Raw genomic sequence first — 20,396 nt, 5'->3', positions numbered from 1 at the left:
AATTTTGCAACAGAAGACCACGGAGGAAATTACGAAACTGTATTAATCTATGCACTTAATATATGAAAACCTTACATAGTACGGATTGTCCGATATTTTCGATTAACTCCAGCCCCTTCATTACCACGGATAATAGAGATTCTACTGTATTATTATTATTATTATTATTATATTATTATTATTATTATTATTATTATTATTATTATTATTATATCTGTACGTGGATTCTTTTTCAGCAGGTGTACGAATAATGCAATTAGATCTTCAATTTAATCTTACAGATTTACAATGTAATGTTACAATGAAAACTAGATGTAAGGACTTGACAAATGTTGAACTTTTCAAATATTTGCCAAAAAATAAATATCCAAAGCTTCGTTCTTTCACTTGCTCTGTTAAATTCATGTTCGCTACAACTTATGTTTGTGAAAAATTATTTTCAACAATGAAAATAGTAAAAGCAAATTTAGATCACGACTGACAGACAAATACCTTCGTGATCAACTACGACTGGCAGTAAGTGACATAATTGCTGATTTTGAAACTCTGTCGCAGACATATTCTGAAGAAAGTTAATTTTAGGTTGTGATAATGTGTCCTATGTTTTCTTATTAATTTATTTCTTCGTTACACGTACTAAATATTAGGTTGTAACCTTATACTGTATAAAATTATAATTAAGTACTTGATGTAAGGAAAATGAAAATCCCTTAATAAGTCAGACAGTTGCTTCACTTCCCCTTCGGGTGTCCGCGTCCCTCAATAGGTGCTATGCACGTTGCAGTTTACACAGTGGCTCGACGCACGATCACATTTTCGCCAATGCTGTCTTAGAGCATCGCTCTCTCTATGCTGTTTCTGCAATTCGTAGCAAGTGACAGTATATCCACACGGCTTGGTTTCAAGTTGCTGACTGCTATCTAACTTTAAAAAAAACAAACAAACAAACAAATATGGACAAACTAAACGCAAAGAAACTATTGGCATATGTTCCTACTTGAAAAGTGGCTTAAATAATTTACGTATGAGTTTATTTTAATTTGAAGTCAGTAAATTCGCTTTGCTCTTTGGTGAGTTATGGTTTAACTATTGTTAACTAAATCTTGGGACATGTCTATCTTGGGAGCAAAAGTGGATTGGGATAAAAGTGAATGCATTTGCAATGAATTTTATTTTCTTGAGCAGTTCATTTAGGGATTAAAGACATCCCTGTTTTCCCCGGACAGTCTCGGTTGCTTTCTTATTGTTCTAATCTTGACCCAGTGTCCCGAATTATTCTAGCTAGAGATCCCGGTATTCGAACATATTGCAATAATTTGTTATAAATCTGCCCACACACAAAAGACGAATAAATGTGTGCGCATGCCGCGACGTATCACCGATAAATTCAACGCTTTTTATAATTATGCAATCATCATTGGGAGAAAATTTTTTTCTGCTTGCACATTTCTTGATAGTACAAGGATAGATGCCCAGTTTCATTACATGCTTCTAGCATAAAGGCATGCTTGGAAATGGAAAAAATAAATGCTTTAATCTGTGAATTACACTGTTCTTGCATTTTCAAATATGCAAGCTGAAATGTATTTAATGATTCCTTGAAAGAACAGTTTCTGTTTTGAAAGGAAAGTGACGTTGGTAATGTTGGCTTCAATGTTGAATGCAATTTTTCTCAGGCTGCTTTTAGCATTAGACATAGAGGAAATGTCAATGTCGTGGATCGCTTGAGCAAAATTAAATATAAAACTGCCGTGTCCACGAGATGTTCAGTAACAAATTTACTTTTTAGAAAATTTTGATTTTGTGGCGAATAAACGGAGATAGCTGCAAAAGTAGCAACAATGACATGCTATCCAATGAAACATAATCACAGTTTCCGATGTGAGCATATACTGCTGATCAGCAATAACGAAAAAGTTAATAAACAAAAATTCACCTGTGGAGAAACAAAATCAAGTATATTATTATGAATATATTGGCTCCTATTACAAGGAACGAAATTCTTGATGGTCTGAAGGGCGCAAGCTATGTATGATGTGAAAGTAAATGCTTAAAATGATGTCAATATAAAGGATGCAAATCAAGCTTTCAGGTATAACTCCCTGTAAAGTAAATTTGAATAATTTCGAGGGAAAAATTGTTCCGGTGCCGGGTATCGAACCCGGGACCTTTGGTTAAACGTACCAACGCTCTCCAAACTGAGCTACCCGGGAACTCTATCCGACACCGATCCAATTTTTCCCTCTATATCCACAGATTTCAAAGTGGGCTGACAACCGTCAAGCAACCAACATTGAGTGCAAACTAACTCTGTGTGACTTAAATTGTGGTTTTCTGTTACGTACAGTGACGTGTATTATGCAAATCAAGCTTTCAGATATAACTCCCTGTAAAGTTAATTTGAATAATTTGAAAAAATTGGAACGGTGTCGGATAGAGTTCCCGGGTAGCTCAGTTGGGAGAGCGTTGGTACGTTTAACCAAAGGTCCCGGGTTCGATACCCGGCACCGGAACAATTTTTCCCTCGAAATTATTCAAATTTACTTTACAGGGAGTTATACCTGAAAGCTTGATTTGCATCCCTTATATTGACATCATTTTAAGCATTTACTTTCACATCATACATAGCTTGCGCCCTTCAGACCATCAAGAATTTCGTTCCTTGTAATAGGAGCCAATATATTCATAATAATATACTTGATTTTGTTTCTCCACAGGCAAATTTTTGTTTATTAACTTTTTCGTTATTGCTGATCAGCAGTATATGCTCACATCGGAAACTGTGATTATGATTCATTGGATAGCATGTCATTGTTGCTACTTTCGCAGCTATCTCCGTTTATTCGCCACAAAATCAAAATTTTCTAAAAAGTAAATTTGTTACTGAACATCTCGTGGACACGGCAGTTTTATATTTAATTTTGCTCAAGCGATCCACGACATTGACATTTCCTCTATGTCTAATGCTAAAAGCAGCCTGAGAAAAATTGCATTCAACATTGAAGCCAACATTACCAACGTCACTTTCCTTTCAAAACAGAAACTGTTCTTTCAAGGAATCATTAAATACATTTCAGCTTGCATATTTGAAAATGCAAGAACAGTGTAATTCACAGATTAAAGCATTTATTTTTTCCATTTCCAAGCATGCCTTTATGCTAGAAGCATGTAATGAAACTGGGCATCTATCCTTGTACTATCAAGAAATGTGCAAGCAGAAAAAAATTTTCTCCCAATGATGATTGCATAATTATAAAAAGCGTTGAATTTATCGGTGATACGTCGCGGCATGCGCACACATTTATTCGTCTTTTGTGTGTGGGCAGATTTATAACAAATTATTGCAATATGTTCGAATACCGGGATCTCTAGCTAGAATAATTCGGGACACTGGGTCAAGATTAGAACAATAAGAAAGCAACCGAGACTGTCCGGGGAAAACAGGGATGTCTTTAATCCCTAAATGAACTGCTCAAGAAAATAAAATTCATTGCAAATGCATTCACTTTTATCCCAATCCACTTTTGCTCCCAAGATAGACATGTCCCAAGATTTAGTTAACAATAGTTAAACCATAACTCACCAAAGAGCAAAGCGAATTTACTGACTTCAAATTAAAATAAACTCATACGTAAATTATTTAAGCCACTTTTCAAGTAGGAACATATGCCAATAGTTTCTTTGCGTTTAGTTTGTCCATATTTGTTTGTTTGTTTGTTTTTTTTAAAGTTAGATAGCAGTCAGCAACTTGAAACCAAGCCGTGTGGATATACTGTCACTTGCTACGAATTGCAGAAACAGCATAGAGAGAGCGATGCTCTAAGACAGCATTGGCGAAAATGTGATCGTGCGTCGAGCCACTGTGTAAACTGCAACGTGCATAGCACCTATTGAGGGACGCGGACACCCGAAGGGGAAGTGAAGCAACTGTCTGACTTATTAAGGGATTTTCATTTTCCTTACATCAAGTACTTAATTATAATTTTATACAGTATAAGGTTACAACCTAATATTTAGTACGTGTAACGAAGAAATAAATTAATAAGAAAACATAGGACACATTATCACAACCTAAAATTAACTTTCTTCAGAATATGTCTGCGACAGAGTTTCAAAATCAGCAATTATGTCACTTACTGCCAGTCGTAGTTGATCACGAAGGTATTTGTCTGTCAGTCGTGATCTAAATTTGCTTTTACTATTTTCATTATTGAAAATAATTTTTCACAAACATAAGTTGTAGCGAACATGACTTTAACAGAGCAAGTGAAAGAACGAAGCTTTGGATATTTATTTTTTGGCAAATATTTGAAAAGTTCAACATTTGTCAAGTCCTTACATCTAGTTTTCATTGTAACATTACATTGTAAATCTGTAAGATTAAATTGAAGATCTAATTGCATTATTCGTACACCTGCTGAAAAAGGATCGACGTTCAGAGATAATAATAATAATGATAATAATAATAATAATAATAATAATAATAATAATACAGTAGAATCTCTATTATCCGTGGTAATGAAGGGGCTGGAGTTAATCGAAAATATCGGATAATCCGTACTATGTAAGGTTTTCACATATTAAGTGCATAGATTAATACAGTTTCGTAATTTCCTCCGTGGTCTTCTGTTGCAAAATTCTAGATAATAGATCAGACGTTCACTAATTTAAGTCTGATTTTCAACGACAAAACTCCTTATTACGGCTGTCTGTGAAAAGATAGGAATAGTAGGCATACAGGTCTCATGTTGTAGATTTACATACTTTATACACTTTATATTTGTTTTTCATTAAATCGTGCACAGTTGTAATTCCTATTTCGTATTCTGATGCGAGATGAACTACAGTTTATCTTTTTCCAAACCATTCAATTACTTGTACTTATTTTTTTCGTAGCACAACACCTTTTCTTTTGACACATGTAGAAAACATTTTGCATAGAAGTTAGACCGCACGGCCCCTTTAAGAGTAGACCATACTTTATAAGGGTAAAGGTTTGTAAAGAAAACACTCTGTAGAAAAAATTCGTACTAATATAATGTACAGTACTTCATATTTTTTACATAAAAAAAGAGCGAGAGAGAAAGTCAGTCGGATAATCCATCAATCGGTTAAAAGGGTGACGGAAAATCGAGATTATAGTGTAATAATAATAATAATAATAATAATAATAATAATTATTATTATTATTATTATTATTATTATTATAATAACACTTAACCTTTTAATGTTTCATGAGTTACATGTAGTATAATGCCGTTTTATGTTATACAACTGTTTTCCTCGTAATACTTGTGAACAAATCATGCATTTAATATTCTCATCATATTGGCAGCAAAAAAGTGGGTCTTCCCATTCTACTTGAAACATTAGTTTTTGTAGAGGTACATGGTTTCGAGAGAGACATTGCGATGACACGCCACTCTCAGGTCAGAGACAAATACAAATGGAACGAAGTTTGACTCCAGTGAGTGAGAGAGTGAGGTTTGGAGGAGATAGGAAGTAAGAGAAATGCATAGCTATCACTGCGAGCCACAATGTGCTCGCGAGTTACATTTTCGCCACGGGTGCTCTAAGCTAAAGTAAGAAGAAGTCGTCGAGAAACGGGAACAGCAGTAGAGGAAGTAAAATAGGTGTGGATTTACATATAAGAAGCGTTAACGAAGAGAGAAGACAGGAGAGTGGGGAGAAGAAAGAAATGAACTGGGCGATTAGAGCAGTCATAGTGATGACATTAATAATGGGAGGAATTGAAGTGAATCAGGGGTCTACGAGTGGGAATAGTGAAGAGATGAGAGAAGTAATTAAAGAAGAAATGAAAATATGGTTCATAAAAACTAATCAGGAAATAACACTACAGTTGCAGCATTTCAGCCAGACAGTAACAAATTTTAAGACAAACATGGAGAAAAACAACAAAAAATTGAAGAGCTACTACAGTTAAACAACCAGTTGGAATAGAAATTTAAATTATGGTTTATTTAACGACGCTCGCAAATGCAGAGTTTATATCAGCGTCGCAGTTGGAATAGAGAATTTGAGATTTGGTAGATAACCAGAGGAAGAATAATCTGGTATTTTTTTTAATGAGGACGAAAGAGAGTATGGAGAGAAAACTTACAGTGGAGTCCGGAGAGTGTGTTGAGAGCTTTGCGAAGTAGATATACCTAGATGACGATTTAAAGAAGTTTAAAGAATGGGCAAGGGAAAATTCCGGCCAATTTTACTGAAATTTCAAAATTTAAGGACGAAAGAAATAATTATGAACAGAGTGGGAAATGCGAGGGGAACAAAATTGCTCTATGAAAATTATGATATTTACGAAGTAAGAAGAATAAGAGAACCATTGTTACCATATCTAAAAACAGCCAGAAGCAAATGACATTTTCCAATCATGAATAAGGACAAATTGAAAATTAATGATAAAGTTTATTATCTCGCATACTGTAAAAGAACTGTGACGACTGAAATCGAGCAAAGTTAGGTGAATCAATGTGCAGTCAAGCGAGGTGCAATGAACGTGAAAATATACGTACGTCAGCATTGAGAAGGCACACACTAAGAAGAAAGAAATATAGACCACACGAAAGTTCAACAACAGTGATACAAGAGAAGATGTACAATGTTGGTACCCGAGTCCGACTACGAGAACGAAACAGCTGACCAGAATGAACCAAGGAGAAAAACAAAGTGTGAGCCTAATGTAAGATACTGCTGTCGAATGATTATGGAAACAGCTGAAAGTGTCTGCGATAATGAGCATAGACAAGACTGACGGAAGAAATAAAAGTGAATACATGATGAGAACGAGCAAAGGAACCAGGCAATTACCAGATATGAGTGATTGTGAGGACAGAATAGGTAGATATTTTGAGAGGATATTAAATGACGAAATAAAGGAAAGAATTGTAAGAAGGAAGAAATCAACGGAGAGAAGAGTGGTAAAAAGTGATTGCAAGAAATTGAGGGGTGGTAAAAGTGATTAAATAAGAATGGAGAATGAAGTGTTAAGTGAAAGAAGATAGTAGACCTATAGGAGTGTAGTATGATAGATTTTATTTTAGTAGGCTATTTTACGACGCTTTATCAACATCTTAGGTTATTTAGCGTCTGAATGAGATGAAGGTGATAATGCCGGTGAAATGAGTCCGAGGTCTAACACCGAAAGTTACCTAGCATTTGCTCACATTGGGTTGAGGGAAAACCCCGGAAAAAACCTCAACTAGGTAACTTGCCCCGACCGGGAATCGAACCCGGGCCACCTGGTTTCGCGGCTAGACGTGCTAACCGTTACTCCACAGGTATGGACAGTAAGATAGACATATAAAGAATTAATAAATGAGAATTAAATGAAAGAACATTTGAACGAATGAGAAGTGGAAGAGAGAGAAATTGGAAGTGTAATTAAGTGATTTAATGTTGTGGGTTGAGAGTAGCGTCAGGGGTACAACAACTATAGGAGTATTCTAGATATAAATTTACGAAAAGAGACAATAAAAGTGGGGAATTTAGGAGTGAAGCGAAAAGAAAGAGGTCAATACGTAAATAGAGTATAGAATAGTAAGGAATAATAAGTGATGTAAATGTTGCAAAATAGAGAAAATGGAAATGTAGACAAATAATATAGGAGAAAATAGCTGGAAAATAATTATTAAGAGTAGTAAATTTCAAAAGAGAGAATAAAAAATGTGAATAAAATAAATAAGTAATGCAAATTACTAAGGAAAAGAAAATACAATATTTAACAGAAAAGTGACCGATGGTAGGGAGATAGTCTAGGTATGAGAGAGAATAGAAGAGGATAGATAGGGAAGGATAGGTAACAATTCTGTTAATATAGAAGAATAGAAATTAAGGAAAAATATGGCGAATTAATATATTAACATAACAGTATATATATATATATATATATATATATATATATATATATATATATATATATATATGGGATGGCGGATCGAAAAGTAGAAATGTAAAGGTCGACCATAACTATGAATTATAAAGTTGACTGACAAATATGTACTAAATATCAAATAAATTAAAAAATAAATTAGATCGAGTTACATTTTATTAACAGTAGCAATTTGTTTAGTCACTCTTCAAAATTAAACGTCAGCGAAAAATGGCCGACAATTTTTTCCTGAAGCCTCTTACCAGGAATAAATTTTATTCACGTGTGTGTCTAGAAAATGAGCCTCCCAGCTTTAATTCCCTTCCGGGGCAAGTCATACTGGGACGGAGGAATTTCATTCGCGTTAGAGTTTCAACAACTGAACACATGATGTATTGTGGCAGACTTGCTGGATAAGTGCCAGAAGATAAGTCGTGATTTCAAATCCAGGCACAGTTTAATTAATCTCTGGATTTTAAAACCAAAGCTTGTTCCATGAGTGACACTACAAGCTTTACTTCTCAAAGGGAAAACGTAATTTCAATTAATTTGGTGTTAGTTTAGCATTCTCATCTAGGTATATCATTTTTATTCTACCTTCCCTGAAATGTGTATACTTATTCCTATATTCACGAGACCTAGTTCACCAATGTCGGTTATGGTCACGTCTTCGTCATCTATCGACCTATTATATAGGGAAGACCAGGTAACTTGATACCCTAAGGGTGAAACCTAACCATTTTTCCCCCATTACTACAAATGCTAGTGGATTATGGTGATTTTCTAGTTTGAAGGTTGAATTTTCTTTTGCCAACTTCGTTTCGAATTTCGATACTGACAAATACTATAAATGGTAGTGATTTTGTAACTGGTATGTTGGCAGCTGAGGCAAATATCGACAATATTTGCCGGTACTGGAGTTCCATGAAATTAAAATTGTACTAGATTTCTCAGCCGGTTACTGGAAGATAGTGAAATTCGAACTTATTAATAATTAATTAATATTAGTATTAATATTAATCCATGTATGGTGGGTCCCTATCACCACGGCATGGCGCGTCCTCAGGTTGCGGATAGAGGAGACGGCCTCCAGATATAGAGGGTAGCTGCGAATATATTGAATAAGCAGTCGTGGACAGCCGATAAGGGGTGGTCCTCCAGCTTGGGGGTTGGGCGAAGGGCTAACAACCCATCACCGTAAAAAACAGCTTGTTACGTATCCCTATAATAAGCCTCGGAATAGGACTGATTCTCTGGCACGACCACAGCAAAGGAATAAGGATTTGAGATTTGGCACTTGGAACGTAACTAGTCTTTATAGAACAGGAGGGGTAACATTAGTAGCAAAAGAACTAGCTAGATATAGAATAGACTTTGTGGGAGTACAAGAGGTTAGGTTAGATGGGAATGGCATATCACAAATAGGAGATTACTTGTTGTATTATGGGGAAGGAAACAATAATCACCAATTAGGAACAGGATTCTTTGTACATAAAAGAATAAAATCAGCAGTAAAAAAGGTCGAATTTGTCAGTGACAGGTTATCATATTTAGTACTTAAGGGTAGATGGTGCGACATCATAGTTATAAATGCTCACGCCCCTACAGAAGAGAAAGACGACCATATAAAGAATAGCTTCTATGAGGAATTGGAACATACTTTTGATCAGTTCCCTAGATATCACATGAAAATTTTATTGGGGGATTTCAACGCTAAAGTAGGACGGGAGGATATTTTTAGACCAACTATTGGAAAAGAGAGCCTACACGCAATTAGTAGTGACAATGGAGTTAGATTAGTCAACTTTGCCACATCGAAAAATTTAATTGTCAAAAGTACAACATTCCCCCATAAGGATATACATAAATATACTTGGACTTCTCCAGATGGATTGACACACAACCAAATAGATCACATCTTGATAGATAAACGGAGACATACTAGTATAGTAGATATTCGAACTTTCAGGGGTGCAGACTGTAATTCTGACCATTATTTGGTGATTGGAGAATTAAGAGAAAGATTATCAGTAGCCAAGCAAGTAGAGCAACAAGTTAATATTACTAAATTCAATATTTTGAAATTAAAGGACGAGGAAGATAAGCAAAATTATCAGGTCGAAATTTCGAATAGGTTTGCCACTTTAGAAAGTTCCGACGAAGTTGAGAAAGAATTAGATGTTAATAGCGTGTGGGAAAATATCAGAGATAGTATCAAAATTGCAGCTGAGCAGAGCATAGGTTATTATGAAACTAAGAAAAAGAAACCGTGGTTTGATGAAGATTGTTGCATGGTAGTAGAAAGAAGGAAACAGGCAAAATTGAAATTCTTACAGGATCCAGTTGAGGAGAAGAGAGATAATTATTTCAATGAAAGACGGGAAGCAAGTCGTACACTTAGGAATAAAAAGAGAGGTTACTTGAAGGAAAAACTGAATGAGGTAGAAACAAATAGTAAGAATAAAAACATTCGAGATTTATATAAGGGTATAAAGGAATTTAAGAACGGATATCAGCCAAGGCTAAACGTGATCAAGGATGAGAATGGTGACTTGCTTGCAGACTCTCCATCAATCCTAAACAGATGGAAAAACTATTTTGCGCAACTACTAAATGTACATAGGCCAAATAGAATTGATCGGGACGATATTGAAATACAAACTGCTGAGCCATTTATACCCGAACCCACGCTTTCAGAAGTCGAAATTGCGATAGAAAATCTGAAAAAGTACAAGTCTCCAGGTATCGATCAAATTCCAGCAGAATTAATACAAGAGGGTGGAAGTGCATTATACAGCGAAATTTATAAACTTGTACTTGCTATTTGGGAAAAGGAAATTGTACCAGAACAATGGAAGGAGTCCATAATTGTACCTATTTTTAAAAAGGGGGACAAAACCAACTGTGGTAACTTTCGAGGAATATCACTTTTGTTGACGTCGTACAAAATTTTGTCCAATATTCTTTTGAGGAGATTAACTCCGTACGTAGATGAAATTATTGGGGATCATCAGTGCGGTTTTCGGCGTAATAGATCGACTATTGATCAGATATTTTGTATTCGGCAGATAATGGAGAAAAAATGGGAGTATAAGGGTACAGTACATCAGTTATTCATAGATTTCAAAAAGGCATATGACTCGGTTAAGAGGGAAGTATTATATGATATTCTTATTGAATTTGGTATTCCCAAGAAACTAGTTCGATTAATTAAAATGTGTCTCAGTGAAACATACAGCAGAGTCCGTATAGGTCAGTTTCTATCTGATCCTTTTCCAATTCACTGCGGGCTAAAGCAGGGAGATGCACTATCACCTTTACTTTTTAACTTCACTTTAGAATATGCCATTAGGAAAGTTCAGGATAACAGGCAGGGTTTGGAATTGAACGGGCTACATCAGCTTCTTGTCTATGCAGATGACGTGAATATGTTAGGAGAAAATGCACAAACGGTTAGGGAAAACACGAAAATTTTACTTGAAGCAAGTAAAGCGATCGGTTTGGAAGTAAATCCCGAAAAGACAAAATATATGATTATGTCTCGTGACGGGAATATTGTACGAAATGGAAATATAAATATTGGAGATTTATCCTTCGAAGAGGTGGAAAAATTCAAATATCTTGGAGCAACAGTAACAAATATAAATGACACTCGGGAGGAAATTAAACGCAGAATAAATATGGGAAATGCGTGTTATTATTCGGTTGAGAAGCTCTTATCATCCAGTCTGCTGTCCAAAAATCTGAAAGTTAGAATTTATAAAACAGTTATATTACCGGTTCTTCCATATGGCTGTGAAACTTGGACTCTCACTCTGAGAGAGGAACATAGGTTAAGGGTGTTTGAGAATAAGGTGCTTAGGAAAAATTTGGGGCTAAGCGGGATGAAGTTACAGGAGAATGGAGAAAGTTACACAACACAGAACTGCACGCATTGTATTCTTCACCTGACATAATTAGGAACTTGAAATCCAGACGTTTGAGATGGGCAGGGCATGTAGCACGTATGGGCGAATCCAGAAATGCATATAGAGTGTTAGTTGGGAGACCGGAGGGAAAAAGACCTTTAGAGAGGCCGAGACGTAGATGGGAGGATAATATTAAAATGGATTTGAGGGAGGTGGGGTATGATGATAGAGACTGGCTTAATCTTGCACAGGATAGGGACCGATGGCGGGCTTATGTGAGGGCGGCAATGAACCTTCGGGTTCCTTAAAAGCCATTTGTAAGTAAGTAAGTATTAATATTAATACATAATAGTTATTTTATGTGTTGCGTTGTGGTTATAATTCAAGAATAGTCAGATAAGTACGAATAAATATAATATACTTGGGCGTGATAATGCACGTGGGTAATGGATAGAAATATTATTTCAAATTTTAATTAATTTCTTTCGTGTTTAGATTTTTATTACTATGTCAAAAAAATAAAATAGTGTTGCAGTGACTCCTCCAAGGAAGAAAATGTGTGGCATTCAGAGTACGCTTCAGAAATCTGTAGTTCACGTGTATAATGAGTTGAAGAAAGAAGATAATGAAGAAGGAATTATGCTAACGGAGACAGCAATTACAACCAGAATAGGAAAATTATTAGGAGTAAGTATTCTTAAGCATACATTTCAAAGTGGTATTCAGTTTTAGGAGTTTGCACTAATAATTTCATGATTGTGGTCAAACAAAACCAATTTTTAAGTTAGGCCTAGATGTTTAATCAAGTCAGTGATTTTCATATTGCCAAACTAAATACATTTAAGATACTGTAATACTGCAGTAGGTGATAGCTTAAATACATTTACAAATTAGACGAACAAATAATCAAACAGCACGAAAGTAAATTTCCAGTTTTCTCTTTTAGTATTAAATTAACCGTTCAGATCACAATTTACATGCCACATCGGCCGAAGAAAATACAAGTCATATTGTAATTATTAACTTGATATTGCAGCAAATATTACATGAATGTTGGCCTGTTATGGTGCTTAAAAATAATTCAGTTTTATATAATAACTATATAACATACTCTATAAAGCATAGGAACGTTGACTCTGGCTGAATATTTTATTCATGACTGGTCTAAGTAATATTAAATATGGTGTTTCTTCAGAAAAGCTACCCCACCCAAAGTACTTGTTAAGATATAACACTCGAGGGGACGAGGACGCACTACTGGGAAACTAACCATTTCTCTTCGTCCTGGACCTCTCGCATGTTATATTGGTAATTAGTAACAAGTTTGAGGGAGGGACTACAACAATGCATTAGAATATACAGGTAAGCATCAAAGGATTTTTGTGCTGAATGTATTTGTGGCTGTGCACTAAAACCACGTGTTCATCACTATGTAAATATCACAGAAATCAATTAAACAAAATAAAATTATGCCTTCTTTGATGTAGCTTTTCTGGAGAATTACCTAAATATTAGCCTACTTAAACCTATCGTAGACCCAACCTAACATGTTGATCATTTTCTATTCATATAGCTGCAAATGTTGGTATCATGCATGAATTTTATGATATAACAATTTTTAGAAGTGTTATGTTATTGTTTGTTATTACAGCTTGGCTTTACTACAGCCACGAATGTGATAAATTCACAGAAGGGGACCCCACTTGTGACACCAGGAAAACATAGACTACGTAAACATCCAGTGACTGATGCTGATGATTTTACGAAAGATGCAATTGCGAGATTTATTTATGACAAGTTACATAAAGGTAGGGAATTATTGTGTTGATTTATGCAATGTAATTCTGATATTAGTCATATATATATAAAAATATGGCATAATTTTCATTTACTGTTACAGGGGAAGTACTGACAGCAGCAAAAGTTCTGGAACATATGAATGATGATTATGAAACATATTTATTTAGAGTATCCTTATCATCGGTGAAAAAAATTTTGAAAGAGATGAAATTTCTATGGAGCAAAGGGGATCCTTATACACATGTACGAGAAAGTGATGTTATTCGTTTTTAAGAGAACATATAAGAAATGTGGAGCGTGAGAACCCTAAACCGGTAGTATTCTTGGATGAGACTTGGATTTTTATGAATGGTAAATTTCAATGTATTGTGAGACATTGAGTGATTGAATTTTTTACTAACAAATAGGTTAACACTTATGTGGAATATGAAATTGCAATTAATATAGGCTACTAGTAATGAATTCAGGTGGGAACAACATGTTTTGCAATTAATAGTTTCATATTATAACTAGAGGTTAGTTATAAAATTCTTGAACGGTTTTCCTGTCTTTAAAATTTTTGTGTCTCTTAGAGTGTCAATGTGAATTGCTTTTCTCTCTCTGTTTTTTTAAGTAGGATCACCCACTTATTCATGAAATAAACCAGGTGAAGTTTCCAGTGACATGAATGGTGTTATTCATAGACCAACAAATGAGGGTGGAAGATTAGATGCCGGAACGAAAGGTGGATTTATACTCGGTAAGTTATATTGATTTATATTTTACATAAATTTGGCAAGAGTAATTTTTTAAATCAGGGTACAAAAATATAAAAATTGGTGACTAAATAAAAACGTGGGAAAGCCTTTCACCAAAGAGGATCTCATGTCATGTTATGTTATGTTATGTTTTATTTTCTTTATTTAAATGCTGTGAATTCATGTGACGTAATTATATGCCCAGGTATAATTTTTATTGCAGGTGCTGATTTAATTTTTTCATGCAATTGAAAGAAAAGTCAGGACTACCATAGTGCTATGAATAGCCCTGTAGTTGAGAAGTGGGTGCAAACACAGTTGTTGACCTGAGAACATTAGGGCAATGCGTTATTGTCATGGATAGTGCTGCATATCATAGCAGACTTGTGAAAAATCAGCCAACAACAAAATGGAGGAAAGAACAGCTACTGGTGATTGCAACTGAATATAATAGATTTGTTGTACTAAATGATAAGAGTTGATGGTGTGAAATCACCTTTTGATATTATATTTCAATATTAATTTCCATACTTTGCAGTTATTATTATTATTATTATTATTATTATTATTATTATTATTATTATCATTACTACTACTACTACTACTACTACTACTATTGCAACCGTTTCTCTTATTTCTCATAATTAGGCATACTTATAGATGCTACTTTTTTCTTTCAGGTGAAATTGAATCTACATAAGAATCCTAAAACAACAGAGCCTTGCCAATTACTGTTCTGAAGCGGCCTTGTCTTATGTGTTGTGTCTATATACAATTAATTCTTTCAGTTTTTTTTTTCCCCTTTAATCTAATGAAGTTGTTGGTTGATTGATACCAAGTGTTCAGCAGTTGATGTCATTTGTTATCTTGCACTCCAATATTTAACCAGATGATTGAAAGCTGTGTAAAGTTAAACAGTCAAGACAATGATCCATATCTTCATTGAGATTTCAGAAATGGCATGGGGAGATTCTGAAATATCAGTTCTTTGTAAATATTTGAGACAATCATGGCCTGTAATAATATGAGTACTGCCACTGTAGATTTTCATAGAAGTTCAGTTATTAAATTAGGTGTATTATTTTTACTATGTATTGTACTATATTTTTGTTTCGCTTAATTGATGAATTATATATGCTGTAAATTCAATAGTAGACTGTAGGCCTATAGCTTAACTGATGAATTGTATGTGCTATAAATTAAATAGTAGGCTGTATACCACAAGTGATGAATTGTTTATGCTTGTAATGTGAAGTAATTTGCATGATATTTATTATCAATTTCTGTATATTTCAACTGATTGAATTGTTTATACTTTTAAATTGAATTAACTTGCTTGCTATGTATTATATTTTATAGCTTAACTGATGAATAATTGTTTAGGTTTGTCAATTTAATAATCTGAGCGCCATGTACTTCATATTTTTAGTGGAGCCACCAATGTAGCTTAGTCGGTAGACTCGTTGGCCTGCAAATTCAGAGCTGCACTCGAGGGTAGTTTGGATCCCCATTTGGTCTGATTAGTTGGTTTCTTCTGAGGATTTTCCTCCATCGTGGAGCGGATGCCGGATGGCCTATTGCAATTTTTTCATTTGCTTTAGAATCATTCCGATTTTTGTTACCATATTGTCATGTTCTGATCTTGTTATTCTTTTAACAGTGTGGTAAGATGCAGGTATAGATAACCTTACAGTAATTTTGCTACCTTTCAACTACCTCATTACCTCCCACTCCATAAAGTTCATGGATCCACGGAAGTACCAGTCGTCGATGTAATTCGACCATTTTGCTTAAAATATTAAAACACTGTAAAATATTGAGATTTCATGCTGTTACGTCCAATACTGCAGCAAGAATATCTGATTTTGAATCTGATAGTATGACAGCCTTCTCAGATTTATGAAGTTGATACTGGAGATTTTGTAAGCTTAAAAGTGTATCTAAATTTTCACTATCAAAATTAGTCAGTGTTTGAAGTTAGTTAGTTAGTTAGTTAGTTAGTGGCGTTTAAAAAGGGCGCGTCAGCTACTATGGCTATTTGCGCCCTTATCTAAAATCTTTCACTAAACACAAACACAATACAATAACCAGAAAGTTTAAAAAACTAAAAAGCGTTGTCATGGTTAAAATGGGGCAAACAAGTGTTTGAATATAATTCCCTGTAAAAGGGAATATACTGGTATTGTACTACAACACCACTACATCTATGGCTTGGTAAACAGGATCCATCTATAAAAAATACTGTATGTAGTCACTCACTGACCAGATCATTTATCGTTTCTAATGATTTTTAAAATGTCTGGAGAAGTATCACATTTCTTAACATCATCTGTTAAAGTTAACTTATATACTATTCATTTTGAAATAACTTGGGATTGTGTTTTATTAGTAAAGTTTCCCTTGATTGAGCAAGTTTGAGTTCTCCAAGTAGAGTCAAAAAGTCTGCTGGGATTTTGGCTCAGTTTATTAATATTTGTGGACTGTGATTTTTTGTTCTAGACAACCATATTATCTGCAAATGATGAGATTATCATAGATCTATTTCTTTAGTTAGACCATCGACATTAATATTGGAAAATGTATTCCTGAAAACAACAATGTGGGAAGCCCAGATGAATCTGTCTCTATTTACATATTTGTGACAATGAATCAAATAATCAAGTCACTGACCCAGTGTAACACTTTATCATGGCCACCCTAAGTTTCCAATTTCTTAAGTGATTTATATTTACAGAGCCATATGATCCTTGAAAATAAATTAAAATTGCTAAGGTGTTTTGTTTTCTGTTTAAAATATCTTTAATATCTTGACTAAAATTTAAAATCTGTCCATTTGTTGAATGTAATTTTCTAAAGTCAACTCAATAAGATGAAAGTTAGTTACTAGATTCCAGGAACCAATTCAATCTATGAAATCATCTCTTCCATAATTTTGGCTATCATACTGGTAAGTGGTATCTGTCGATAACTCGAAAAGATATTAGTTGAATAATTGCTTTTCAAAATTGATGTTATGATAGATTTTCTCCAGACAGATATTGTATTTTAGATGAGATTACAAGATAAAAGTAGTGAGTTTGCTTGTTTGCCAACATATTTAAGAAAATCAGCATGTGTATTGTCTGGACTTGGAGATGTTTTGGGTCTTATGTTATTAAATTAATAGTAATATTCAGTTCTTGATTAAATATTGTTATATAAAGTAGATTGTAGATTTAATATTTCTTTCAGTTTTTCCTTAATAGTCTGACGTACACAGATAAAACTAACACCCACACCACCAACTAATCTAATAGAAATTAAAATATAATTAAATATAGAAAAAGTAATTAAAATTATAAATACACGTAATAAACCATACCCACTAATTTCAACAATATACTATTTTATTCCCTTTTACAGCTTGTAGATAATTATTAATTATAGTTATTACTTATTAGCATAATATTTATTGAACTTATTGGCTATTTCACTTCGTTTGAAAGATGTTATTGTGTACAAAAAGCATTTTTTGATGATCGTTTCATGCTGTATGTTGTGTATAAATCTATGATTTCTGGCCATCTGTTCTGTGTAATCCATCTTTTGTATAGAATTAATAAAATACTCTTTTGGTAGTAATTATTTTATTAATTGAGTACTTAATTTTCACCAGCTCACATTTCTTGAATCATTTGTTTTTTCTTATTTAAATTTAGGACACAAGAGCCAAAAAGAGACTTCACAGTTATGTATCATACATTTTTTCAATGACAGACGTGGAGTTGCAGAAATAATAAGTGTAAGTGTAACATTATTAAGCAATTTACAAACAAATGAAATCTTTAAAAAGGTATCTAGAAGTGAAATTACTTATGGCTTTTAAGGACCAAAATTATTTTTGTAAGTTGATTTATTATTATTTCAGTTTTAGCCTAGTTGTATTATCCATTTCCTTACTAATTTCAAAAGATGATCAGAAGTTCATTCGAATTCCAACCAAAAGTCAATTGGTTATTAATTTATCTACCTTTAGGAAGTACAGTATATGTACGCTGGAATCTTTGAAGTGAAGTGACAATAATTTAATTGGTCTTGGAACAGATTTGATTCTTGAATATTATATACTATACTTTGTTGTATATTTACGTCTAGTAACCTATTAATGCTAATACTAATAATAATGTAAAGGAATAAAAGAATAGAACATAGCAATACATTTCTCATTATTATTGAAACTATTTAGAATAACCTTCCAACATTAAGGTAAAGTACGGTGAGTAAAGAAGTCATTCAGTACATAGGATCGTGATTTTACTACATGTGGTGATATCTGGTAACAGTTGGCAACACTGACAAGACGGAAATATTTGCTGTTTGGGAACTGAACTTACGTGATCCTCACTATACCAGTAGAGTAAAAAAGTAACCGAACATGTGTAGATAACTTTGTTGCAGATGACATGTAACCATTTACACAACACCATCTTCAAAGTACGCCCCCTGGGCAGTGACACACTTCTGCCAGCGTCCATATCACTTCTCGAAACATTCCTGTAGTCCATCTTTGTTCACTTCCCGCAGAGCGTGCGCCGCATGACTTTTCACCTCTTCGCCTGACGCAAACCGCCGTCCCTTGAGTAGGACTTGACCCAAGAGGAGTCTTGACTTGACCTTTGGAAACAGGTAGAAATCTGCTGAAGCAAGATCTGGAGAATATTGTGGCTGTGGAAGGACAGGTATTTTGTGTTGTGCGAGAAATTCGCTCACCAACAGCGACAGATGTGCTGGGGTATTGTCTGATGGAGATCCCAATTCTGTCCTTGCTACAAATTGGGTCTTTTTCGTCGAACTGCATGGCAAAGACGTCGAAGAATTGCAACATGCGTCTCCTTACTGAAAGTTCGACCCTCAGAAATGAAGTCGAATTACACAAGACCCTGGATATCGAAGAACACTTCAAGCATTAATTTTCCCTTTGATCGGTCGGCGCAATGAGACAGTACGCCTGGAGAGTAGGCCACGTACGAAACAGACAAGGCAGAGAAGTTGCGTACTGAGCATTGCATTTCCACCTGAAGTTCAGGTACTTTCTGACTCTACTAGTATTTACAACTTTGTAATTGATAATGAATGGAATATTTATAAATGACAAAAAAGTTAATGTAGCACGAGAAAATTTCAATACCATTTTCGTTCAATATAAATATACTTGATCCCAGATCTCCGCCACGAATAATTTATAATATAGTCATTAGTTCAATGGCGTGCTTTCTTCTAACAAGTAAGAAGCTGACGTGGCTGGTCAGAAATGACGTCGTTATGTATTGAAGATAGGACATTCTGAATAGCAAACAGGACTATCTAATGAGATAAAATATTATTGTATTGATGAAATACTGAAAGGACTAAAGATGTTAGAGTAAAGAGTATTTTGTTCATCACAAATTTCATCTTGGACTCATAGGATATAATATATTATATAATGTATGTACTTTATATATTATAAAATGTACATTATATATCACATAATGTACCTATTATACGTATTAGGAACAGCGAAGTAAAATTTCGCATTACTCAGTTTTATCGCATCTGAACTGTTTCCACTCATTGGCTGGTGCTGCTATCTAACGGAGGAATTTTCTTTATGTAGTACCATCAATATGCACTTCAGAAACTAGATAAGCTAATGATATATTTATAAAAAAGAAAATTAATTTCCAAATATCGAAAATGTTACACCAGAATGGAGAAAAATGAACTTGCCTCATGATATGGCGAAGATTTAGCCAGACCAAACACAGATCCCGTTAACTACTATTTTCCACGACACCTTGTCGACAGCAGAATCTTTGTAAACTTAAAAATCGCCCAAAGGAAAATATATACACTGCGAAATTTTACTCGCCACAAACTTTTACATCACTTTAAACTGATGGTAGTTGATGTGTTCCTGTACTATTTTATTTTTGTTAAAGGAATTATGATATTTCGTATCAGATAAATCTAAATTACATATTACCACATTCTGTCGAAGATTAATATTATTGAAACATAAGGAGGTGTCATCTGAATGAG

At 34.2% G+C, this 20,396-nt stretch overlaps 1 protein-coding gene and 1 long non-coding RNA gene across 5 annotated transcripts in view; one reads left to right on the top strand and one right to left on the bottom strand.

Annotated features, from left to right (window-relative positions):
• LOC138707947 (uncharacterized) overlaps positions 1-20,396 on the bottom strand; it is a 531,488-nt gene that overhangs the window by 274,877 nt on the left and 236,215 nt on the right. The gene's annotated exons all lie outside the window — the stretch shown is intronic.
• On the top strand, positions 13,717-18,028 carry LOC138707945 (uncharacterized). The gene is made up of 3 exons (XR_011334469.1): positions 13,717-14,338; positions 14,560-14,767; positions 15,017-18,028. It is a non-coding gene; the product is annotated as an uncharacterized lncRNA (long non-coding RNA).

The sequence above is a fragment of the Periplaneta americana genome, chromosome 10, assembly GCF_040183065.1.
Source record: "Periplaneta americana isolate PAMFEO1 chromosome 10, P.americana_PAMFEO1_priV1, whole genome shotgun sequence".
Classification (NCBI taxonomy): Eukaryota; Metazoa; Arthropoda; class Insecta; order Blattodea; family Blattidae; genus Periplaneta; species Periplaneta americana.
Note: the sequence above shows the minus strand (reverse complement) of the source record. Positions and strands in the feature narration are given on the sequence as shown.